We start from the raw sequence: 11,719 nt of genomic DNA on the forward strand, positions 1-11,719 counted from the left end.
TATGGGTAAATATGAGTCTGTCTGAGAGCGGATATTTCTGGCAGGTTTGGGGAAGTTTATGCCTTTGTTAAGGTACGTGGGACCAATGTTGTGCAAGGTTTTGTTTGTGTGCATAAGGAGTTTGAAGAGTGCTTATCTGTGGACTGGGAGCCAGTGGAGTATTTTGAGGTGGAGCCTGATGTTTGAGGAATGTGAGGTTGAGGGCAAGCCTGGCCACAGAGTTTTGTATAGTGTGGTGTGTTCTGGTCATCTTAGCATTGATTCCAGCACAGAGTGTTGCCATAGTCTGGCTTTCTGGTGAGGAGTGTTTACGTGACTGTACTGTGAGTGTTGGTGAGGAGCCTTCTTGAACATCTTAAGTGTGTGAAAGCAGGAGACAGAGACAGCGTTCACTTAGCTGGTCATAGTGAGTTGGTTGTTGATTACTATTCTGAAATTCTCTGCATGGGTTTCCAGGATATGGGTCTGAGTTTGGCAGGGCACCAGATCGAGTCATGGAGCAAGGTGTCTCTGAGACTTGTGTTTTTCATCCATCTGGTGACTTTGGTCACTCAGGTGGAGAAATTGGTACTGTGTTTGGCGTCTTATTGGAGTGGGGGAGTTTGAACTAGGAGTTATCAGCATAGGAAATGGCATTGATTCCATGGGTGCGGATGATGCTGGCGAGTGGGTTCCTGTAGGTGTTAAAAGAGGGGGTTGAGTGATGATCTTTGTGGAACTCTGAAGATGAGGTTGAATGCGTCCGCGGGGAAGTGAGTCAGGCTGACGACTGGGTGCAGCCACTCAGGAAGGAGCAAATCCAGTTTATCTCCTCATCTGGGGGCAGCTCTGCTCTTAAATGTAAGGGTGAATGTAAGGAAAACATGGCAGAGCTGGAACTATCACCTACCCAATAAATGTCAGGCCTTGTTTCGTGGACTTCCTACTGCCTCCTATCACAAAAGTATTAAAGAGGACCAAAGACATCTAATTACGTTAAATGCATTGCTATAAACCAGATTCTAGCTATTATAATTTAAAGCAATGCCTAGTCTATGCTAGTTCTAGACACACCAGGTCACAAAGGAAATTGACAATGGGTGAATGGAATAGCACAGCAAAGTCCTAACAGAAGAGCTCTCCAACAGAACTAGGAAAATATCATATTAGGCAAAAATATAGGCGCTCATTAGTCACAACACAGATTACAATCAAGATATTCAAAGAAAGTCAAAACGTCACCATATAAATGGCTGGGAATATAAAAGCTAATGTGAGATGGGACAGTTTGGATCACAAACGTTTTTCACTGGTTCCAACTGCCATGTAATTTAGCATCACTCATGCACCATTATGTTTCCCTACTGACTAGTCTGAAATGTTATATTTGTATTGGTCACCACACCAGTATACATTTAATTTTTGCTCTGGTCATCGCTGCAAGTGTCACTGAAAACGTGCTTGCTACAGATACAGGATTGCCTAAAAAATCACAGAAATTGTCAGACCCAGAGAAAATGTATATGAGCTGGCCCACAGTGTGCTGAAATGGAATGGTAAAGACATTCGGCATTGCCCAAGTCGGAACATGGAAATAAAAGTTAATACTGGGCAGATAAATCAATCTTTATAGTAACTGCAAGAAAAATAACAGATTACTTTTTGTGTATGGTATATGCTTCATTTTCATATTAACTGATAGTAAAAATATTATTTCTTTTTTACAACATTAGCGTTTTGTTTTTCAGTATTGACAAGCATTCCTTTGCTTGTAAAGTTCTGAGAATGTTTGGCAAACAAGTAACAACAGGCTGTAGTGGCTACAAACTCAGTAACTGAGCTGCTAGCTTTGGTGACTGTTTTTGAGTTTTCATGTTTGATGTTTGTGACTGTTCAGGAGGGATTTGTAAAATAAATGTATTGTGCGTAAAAATAATTTGCGTCACTTATTTGAACACGACTTAAAGCTGATAAAACAGTAATTCAGGCATTTCCAAATTCCAAAGGACATTGAAAAGGACCAATATTTACTTTCTTATAGACGAACTCTGACTGGTCGCTCATATTCACTGTGAATGTTCATTGGTCCTTCAGTGAGGAACGTTTTCTATTAATCTTTCTAAAGTCTTCCACATTTTAAAAAAACAACTGGAAATGCGCTGTTTGCCTCAATCATTTGAAGAGAGAAGGTCACATTTAGGGGCAGAGCCACAACAGCCCTAGTTAATAGCTATACAAATTGAGCTTTTGGCTGATTCACAAACATGTTTATCCATTGTATGTATTAGTCACAATGTCATAAGTTACGTTCTTAAATGCGTAGCATTACCTTTATTGCTGACTTACAATGGCATTGCACACATTACGCATGTGCAGGATTTGGGAAAATTATTGAATTGTTGTTTGCCTTTTCAACTTAAATAAACTTGTCTTTCTACGTGAAGGCTGTTACAACTGCAAGTAGTGGTGCACTTCTCCCACTTTCTGTAATAGTTACTGTTTTTTGTAGACCTAAGTTAGGTGCAGCTTGTAAGAAATTAGGAGGCATATTTACAAGAAACTAGCGGAGCGTGGTGTTATGCCAAAATTGGTGATGCCGTTGCTCCGACAGTTTAAAAGTTCAGAGATGGACCATATTCACAAGAATGCGGCCCACCCCTGCGTTACCCCTAGCCCTGGCACTAAAATATGCCAGCACCAGCTCAGGCACCCTAGCCACACTTTGCTAGAGTGCCTGTGCTACAGTGGCAATTGTTTATGTGCAGGAAGGTGATAATCTTTTCAGGCGATTCGCTATATCTATGTTTGCTGAATGCTGCACATGTGGAAAGAGCAAAATACGGGGATAAATAAAACTTTCTCTTCATATCACCTGCTTAGGACCAGGTTATTCCCTTGCAAGATTTTTGGCACTGCCCCATACCTTGTAAATATGGGTCGGCGTCAAAAAACAATGGGCGTAGTAGAGGAATTTAATCACCAAAAGAAGTAGGAAAAGAGTATAGTGATAATAGGTGTCAAAAAGTGAATGAAAGGGAAATGCACCTTGCTTTAAAACTGCCCTCACACACAGCAAGCTGTGTCATGCTTCATCATAGGGCTGCTAACACACCTCCGTGTTTACCTAACACTGGAGGTGGAGCAATAGGGAGGGGAAGACAATACAACGTACAGTGTGAAATCAAGGGTGAGAAATGGTGAAGAAAAAGTGATGTAAAAGCTGGTCTCAGGGATTCCTTATTACAGTTTTAATGCTAGGTCCCCTGTCCAGGATTAAAAGATATAGAGAAATTAGTGGATGCTAGGTAGAGGAGCTTATAACGAGACTCCACCTGCTCCACGCTGCATCGGTGTCGACATGTTTCAGCCGGCAATTGACAATGCTCAAAATGGAGGGGGAGGAGAACAGCTTCCTATTAGCACTCTTGCTTGCGAGGTAAGCTGTTGTCGATCATTATCGTCTCTCCTGTCCACTGTAGGCTGACCGGAGAGATGATAATGGTCGCAACAGCTTACCTCGCAAGCAAGAGTGCTAATAGGAAGCTGTTCTCCTCCCCCGCCATTTCGAGTTTTAGACTTATATAAACTCGGTTCCCCTTCACATGCGAAGGGCTCCATGAAAGGTGACACCCCTTTTTACTTCTGAATTTATAGAAGGGAGGAGGAGCACCCAGGGTCACAGAGTGAGAGTCCTGAGGAAAGTCGGGGCATTGTCAATTGCCAGCTGAAATATGTCGACACCCAATCAGAGTGGAGCAGGTGGAGTCTCATTATAAGGTCCTCTACCTAGCATCCACTAGTTTCTCTATATCTTTTAATACAGGACAGGGGACCTAATATTAAAACTGTAATAAGGATTCCCTGAGACCAGCTTTCACATCACTTTTTCTGCACCATTTCTCACCCTTGATTTAACACTGTACATTGTTTTGTCTTCCCCTCCCTATTGCTCCACCTCCAGTGTTGGGTAAACACTAAGGTGTGCTGGCAGCCCTATGATGAAGCATGACACAGCTTGCTGTGTGTGAGGGCAGTTTTTAAAGCAAGGTGCATTTCCCTTTCATTCACTCTTTGACACCTATTATCACTATACTCTTTTCCCTCTTCTTTTTGTGAATAAAGTCTGAGCGGGAGGTTGAAGAGGGACCTGATCCTCTCACCCCTCTGTTATAGTGGGTTTTTTTGCGTAGCAGTGGAATGCCCACTGCAACACCCATTGCACGTCCCCTTCACGCTAAGTGCTGCGTGAATAGGGGCATTATTTACGAGGCGGTATTAAGCCATGTTAAGCGGCTTAACGCTGCCTTGTAAATAAGGAGAAGGAGTTAAAGCTATCAGAAAGATAGAAAAGGTGACATTCTGGTGACGTTAACTCCTTGTAAATATGCCCCTAGGTTGTTAGACAAGGGGGTTAACTATCCACCCTGAGCAACAAACACAGTCCTTTTCAAGGTGAACCACTAAAGTCTCTAAATTAACCTGTGCTTAACCCCCTGGTGCCTATGTCACAGAGTGGATAAGCTTAATTTCGAGGCATTGTGAAAGTATTTATCGAGTACTAAAACAGTATTAAAGTCGAAACACAACACAATAAAAATCTCAACCAATTTAGAAAAATAAAGTAAATTGTGATATGATGAAAGATATGATTTTGTAAAGTTTTCAATAAAAATAGCAAAAAAAGCATTAATGTCAAACACGCAAATTGAAGTCAATCGCAATGGAGAGCTGCTCGGATACAGAAATCAGGTTCGACTTAGTTAGAAGATTTACCTTGGGACCAAAAATAGATGTCCACAATCTTCAGTAGGGCATGGCAGCAGGCTGTATCATGAAGGCTCCACAAGATCAGATAACCATTGGATGCGTTGCTGGTGAAGCTATTGGTTTTTGGTTGAAATTACCCTAGCAGGAGAAGTTCAAGATTTGAGCCCAAAGAAGGTCCCTCACCAACCGGATACAGAAGATTTCTTCGTTCACACTTAGTTACTTTTTTGGGAGCACAGATTATTCCAGCTGGGCAAGCTGCAGGCAGTAGCCAAAGAGGGCTCTAGAAGGAAGTATACGTTTTCTACAAGGTCCCACTGAATTCGATTTGCTCCTGCGGAGTGGCCCAGAATGAAGAACCTTGAATATGACAGGGCAACACACCCCAGTCAAATCGGCTTGGCAGGTTTGTCCCGTTCCTCGAAGGTCTTTGGATCCCAAAATAATCTAAGTACCATGTTCTTAGAGATGTGAGAAGTCCAGCCAGACACAACCAAGAGTTCCAGAACCTCAAGAACAGCACTTGGGATCAGGACTCACCCCAGCAGAGGGCAATAGCAGGACCAGTAGGAACTGTTCAGCAGGACATTTGCAGGAAAGGCCTCCTGTAGCTTGTTGTGTGCCTGTGGCTTGAACATAAGTCCATCCTTACGACTCTTGTAAACCACTTCTTTATATAAGGTAAAAGATAGAGCAGGTCCAGTCCTTCAGAGATTTTCTCATGTCACAGAAAGAAGGTTCAGTCGTCTTCTGATCTTCCTCAACCTAGTAGTGGGTTTGGTGGAGGCCTCATTTATGTCTAATGAGTATGTCTTGACAGGTTTCAAACAATTTAGATTTGTTTTGCATGAGACGCTGCTTTAAAGTGTTGCTCGTGCTCCCCCCTAGCTTTTTCTTTACATTTATATTTAGTACCAGCTTGCAGGAGGGAGGGACAAATGGGTTAAAAGTTCCCATGGGTTATCCTATCAACCTTTGCAGCATATCCTGTGTAACTTACTGCAAACAATCCCACAGTGTCCCTTTCTGACTAAATCGAAGAGGGAGAACCCCTTCTCCTCTTTTGCAGAGCCTAAGTGACCACCCCAGAGGTGTGGCCCCTCCTCTTTGAATACTTCAAAACAGATCTGAGGACAGCTCCCTCCCCACTGAAATTTGAGCCTGGCTGACTCGGGGAACAAAGGAAGAGTCCTGTGCAGATGTCATTTGGCATCCAAACACATTACCATGGAGGCTATCCATGGTAGGGAAGTCGAGGCTACGGGGCCTAAAGGGTGAGCTAACCTCCAGTTGCTGACTGATACATAAAAATGAACCACCGAGTGAAAAACTTCAAAGTTATTCAATCAGCACATTATGCACAATGCTCATGTTAGGTCAGCCTAGTATTGGCTTTCATGTCATGTTCAGGTGTCATTCTGCATCATAGGACTCCCTTCGCTTTACAAAAACCGTGTTGGATAAATAGCAAGCCTACACCCTGGAGTCAAGAAGGCACTTTTCTCTAACTATGGATCCATGAAAATAAAGTAAAAACCAATGTGATACACCAACCAATATGACCTTTATATTTGATAGGGGACCAGTTAATATAAAAAATATACTGTGGGAATAGGGAAACTAGCACCCCATCACCACTCAAATCGTCAACATGTTTCTGCCTGTTGGTTCAAAAGAGTCCATGGCATTTTTCAGGAGGGAACATGGTATCCTCCCTTGGCATACATCCACTGCGTATGCAAGTTTTTGGCGGTCAGACCTTTGGTGCCAACTTATGTTGTCTGGTCCCTAAGTACCTTTAAAACATCAATGCCATAAGTTAAACTACGCAATTTATGATAGAGCCACTAGGACATTAGTCCCACTCATAACACGTGAGCATCAAACAACATGCATCATTTGCATGCAAAGTGGGTGTGATGCCTCACTTGTGTATTACACATGCTCTTGAGACTAGCTCACATCCCCTTACCCCAAAATTGGGTCATCTGGGTCAGATGGAGGAGGGCTCATGGCACCCTGTAGTCACACACTATAAGTGAGAGAAGGTGAAATATTCATCTCTTACTCATTCTAAGGTAGTCACACATATTCATCTAATCCAAAAGAGTTTTATCATAGGGGGTCAAGTATGGTAGCCCACCCCTATCCACTTACAACAACAAGGTGAGTTCCTCATTAATTCTTCAAAAAAGCTTGTACATTCTAAAAAGAAAATGCCTCCTCCACCTCGACAATTTATTTTTAGTAATTCCACAAGTTCCAATTTTTATTTCCACATTTTTCCCTTTTTTGCTATCATATTTACTTTTTTTAATCCTTCCTTTCTCTACTACTATCTTACACCTTTACTTCATTTTATCCCTTTCCCATTATTTTCTACATTTTAGAACTCTCTCTTTACTTCATTGATACTTTGTTCTTATTTCCTGTGATCCCCATTTCTTTCAGCCATTGCTCTTACTACTTCTATTTATTCCTTACATTTATCCTTTCTTTCCTGACTCATTTTCTCTTAACTCTCTGTTTTCTTTCTTTTATGTTTCATTCTTTCTTTCATCACTGGCTTTCAACAATTTTATGTCTTTGAACATTTTTGTTGTTGAAGACTTTTATTCTTTCTTTCATCCCATCTTTCTTTCATGTATCCTCCCTTTCTTTTATCATTCCTTCCATTTCTTTAATTCATTATTATACTGTTTATATTTCTTTGCTTATTCCTTTTGTCTTATTCTTTCATCCCATCTTTCTTTCATGTATCCTCCCTTTCTTTTATCATTCCTTCCATTTCTTTAATTCATTATTGTACTGTTTATATTTCTTTGTTTATTCCTTTTGTCTTATCTTTTAATGATCAAGTTTCTTCTCTTGCATTTACTCACTCCATATATTTCTTTCCACTTATTTTCTTTTCAATTTTCATAATTTTTATTTCCCTTTCTGCGTTCTTGCGTTTGGCTTCTTTGATGTCCTGCAGCCCTCACCCTTCAGCTACCTAATGTTGTTCTAATGCAGCTTTGTTTATTACGTATTTGGAGATCTGCATCTCATGTCAATTGATTAAAATGGCACAACTCTGCAACAGCTAATCCAGTGGTGCCTCTACAGAGGCTGCTGGCGTAAGGGGTTTATGACACCGTTATATCTATGCTTTGCTTATTCTGTAAGTGTGAAAAAAGAATTCACTGATATTACCTTTTCTCAGTCTGTTCAGTGTGTGATCCACACTAGGACTGCTAGCACCATTTTAGTACTCCTCAAGTTACCAGTAGTCAGTAGGATCTGGAGGTGTCTATCAGAACGAGTTAGTGTTAGCTGTAGAAGTAGAAGGAAAACCAGTGAAGTAGCATGTCACCCAATTCTGTTTGATGAATGATTATTGGGACTGATGTACTAAGACTCCATTCACAAATGTTGTTGTATGTTGCACACTTTTTGCAAACAGGCTCTAATATTGTGAAACAGCCTCTGTATTAATAGGTTGCGTCATGAAGTTACCATTCGCAGAGTGTCGCAGAATGACCTCCCTAATGTACATTAATTAGGCAAGTTACAATTTTCAAACCCCTGCAATTGCTGTAACATAATGAGGTGACTTTCAAGGGACATCAAATTACTATCCCTATGTTTGCATTTCCAGATGGAAACCCTCTTTTCTAAGGCAGCCAATGTTCCTTAAAGAAACCAGTGCACTTGGAAAAACCTCAGAGTGAGCAGACAGTAGTTGCTTAGACTACTGTCTACTTTCCCAGAGGCTGCCAGCAAAATTTCCAAAGGGGAAGGGTTACATGGGACCCCGCCCCCCATGAACGTGTTATCACCTCCTTCGAGATGTTAGTATCCGTTAAATGATACGAGACTGCAATTGCAATCACAAACCATTGAGACACCACATAACGAATTAACCTGGTTGACCCTGCCAGTTGCATATGCTTCTCTCAAAGATTAAGCCATGCACTTGTAAGTACACATGGCCGGTACAGTGAAACTGCATATGGCTCATTAAATCACTTAAGGTTCCTTCGATCGCTCCATCTGTTACTTGGATAACTGTGGTAATTCTAGAGCTAATACATGCCAGCGAGCACTGACCTCCCAGTATGCATGCATTTATCAGACCAAGACCAGTCTCGGCTCGCCTGACCACTTTGGTGAAACTTTTTCATAAGGACACATGGATCCAGGTAAATATTTGGGATGGAATGAGGCTCTCTCGTAAGATCCCGACAACAACTGGCCTCAAGCAAAGATGTGTTAGCCCCAGCGCTATTTAATTTCTTCCTGGCAGACCTCACACGAGATTTGGGCCAGATTAAAGTCCATAGGCTCACACTCAGAGGACAACTGGCTAGTATGTTCAGACCTGCTAACTGACACAGTGTCACCATGTGTCACACAGTTTTGTCTCCCTTCACAGAATCACCTGATGAGGAGCTGAAACCACATGGTGACAGGCAATGTGAGCTGGAAACAGCTTCACAAAATGGCTTTTCAGGTCGACTTTGCAGGCTGTAATCAGCTGTTGTTCATTAAGGGGTGTGAAAACACCCCACGACTTCAGTGGCAGCCTCCACCACCCTTTCTTTTTTTTGTTATTTGGAGGAGGTATGGGGGCAATTTGTAGAGGACATAGTGCTCTCATCACGAGACCTCGCCCTCTCTGGTCACACCCCTATTCATATGGTAAAAATTAGTTTTAGGTTGGCAGGTCTGCATGCTATATGCAAATTAGATCGTTCTTGTTAGTAGAACCAAGGTGGGCCTACAAAGGATACTACATAAGCTAAGCTCCTTCACTCTGGACCACAAACTTCAAATTAGTAGAAATAAAATAAATGTTAACTTTCAGCCAAAAGCTAAAGTCATTGGGATCCTGGCATGTAAACAGTCACAAACTAACCCAATAAAGTGAATGTAAGTATCTCAGAATCCAATTTGATACAAAACACACCTACCAATGGCATAATGAGCAAATTAAATACAAAGAAGAACCCCCACTTGCAGCCTTTCTATCTTTACAGAAAAGTATAGAAGGTTATTCTACCTATCGACCTATCTCTCTGCTGCCAGGGATCAGTAAAATCGCAGAGAAGCATGTCAACCATTCATTATCAACGTTCATTGAGAATGAGGGAGCCTTGCACGCCACCCAAACGGGCTTCAGAACGAAGCATGGAACAGAGACGGCTTTGGTCGCAGTAGTGGAGGAGACTAGAAAAATCGTAGATGGAGGAGCTGCGCGGCGGTGGTCCTGTTGGACCTCAGCGCAGCCTTCGACACGGTGAACCACACACTCCTGATCCACCGGTTGCGGGAGGCTGGCATCGCAGGGACTGCCCTTGAATGGCTCCAGTCCTTCCTATCGAAGAGATCCTTTGCAGTTTTTGAAGATGAAGCAGCATCCGAACAACTTCCACTGCACTACGGCGTTCCCCAGGGATCCTCATTGAGCCCGACCTTATTTAACATCTATATGAGGCCCTTGGCTGATGTGGTGCTTCCCTGGGGAATCCAGCTGGTCACCTACGCCGATGATACGCAGTTAGTTGTTTCCCTTGCTAGGGCGGATGCTGTGGATTCTGGGGCTAACAATCTGTCCCCGTGTCTCACCAAGGTCCTCGACTGGATGGATGCCTCCTTTTTAAAACTCAACGGTTCAAAAACCGAAATCATGATGTTGGGATACAAGGCCCCCATTAATCTTGACTCTTGGTGGCCGAGATGTCTGGGTCCTTCTCCTTCCCCCAAGGACCAAATCAAGAGTCTGGGGGTCTGGCTTGATCCCACCCTGGGTTTTCAAGTCCAGGCCCGTAAGGTCGCCTCGACTTGTTATGGCCTTTTGAGGATCTTAAGGAAGGTGTTGATCTTTCTTCCGTTCGAGGCGAGACGGATTCTTGTTCAGTCCCTGATTCTTTCGCGGCTTGATTACGCGAATGCGGTCTATCTGGGTGCACCTTTAGGGGCCATTAAGATACTTCAGTCCGTTCAGAACTGTGCAGCCCGTATGCTCCTAGAGGTACCGAGACATGGCTCGGCGAAGGCTGCCGTCCGGGCTCTGCATTGGTTACCGGTGCAGGAAAGGATCCGGTTCAAAGCCTTGTGTATGGCTCACAAATCAATAACCAACAACGGTCCGGCCATTCTGCGCCCCCTTTTCAGTCAGCATCAAGCGCCTAGAGCTTTAAGATCCAATTATCGCAATCTGCTCTCTGTCCCGAGGTTCAAGCGCTCTCGCACAGGCGGTCGACGGTTTGCAGTACAGGCAGCAAAAAGTTGGAATCAACTGCCCGATAACCTACGGCTTGAACCTAATCATCTATTGTTTAGAAAGCGGCTGAAGACTTTCCTGTTCTGCTGAGTGATGTTGTTTTGTTATGGGTCGAAGCGCTGGTATGCCTCCGGGTAGCCAGCGCTATACAAATCCGTACTCATTCATAGTCAAGGGGGACATAAACGCTGCAAAGTTACTCACCGGAGGCTGCTGGTCACTCGCCACGCCAGACACTCTTGGGGCCCTGACGCTGCTGGTCTCCCCTGCCGCCGCCGCAAGTACCACCGCGGGGCCGCAGAGGGCGGAGACTACAGCTCCCAGGCTCCTTTGCACGCAACGCCCACTTCCGCCAGACAGCGCGCCCGGAGGCGCATAAAGAACAGGAGCTCCCACTGAGGAGCGGGGAGACATAAACGCTGCAAAGTTACTCACCGGAGGCTGCTGGTCACTCGCCACGCCAGACACTCCTGGGGCTCTGACGCTGCTGGTCTCCCCTGCCGCCGCCGCAAGTACCACCGCGGGGCCGCAGAGGGGGGAGACTACAGCTCCCAGGCTCTTTTGCACGCAACGCCCACTTCCACCGGACAGCGCGCCCGGAGGCGCATAAAGAACAGGAGCTCCCACTGAGGAGCGGGGGGGACATAAACGCTGCAAAGTTACTCACCGGGGGCTGCTGGTCACTCGCCATGCCGGACACTCCTG

The sequence above is a fragment of the Lissotriton helveticus genome, chromosome 9, assembly GCF_964261635.1.
Source record: "Lissotriton helveticus chromosome 9, aLisHel1.1, whole genome shotgun sequence".
In the NCBI taxonomy this organism is placed as follows: Eukaryota; Metazoa; Chordata; class Amphibia; order Caudata; family Salamandridae; genus Lissotriton; species Lissotriton helveticus.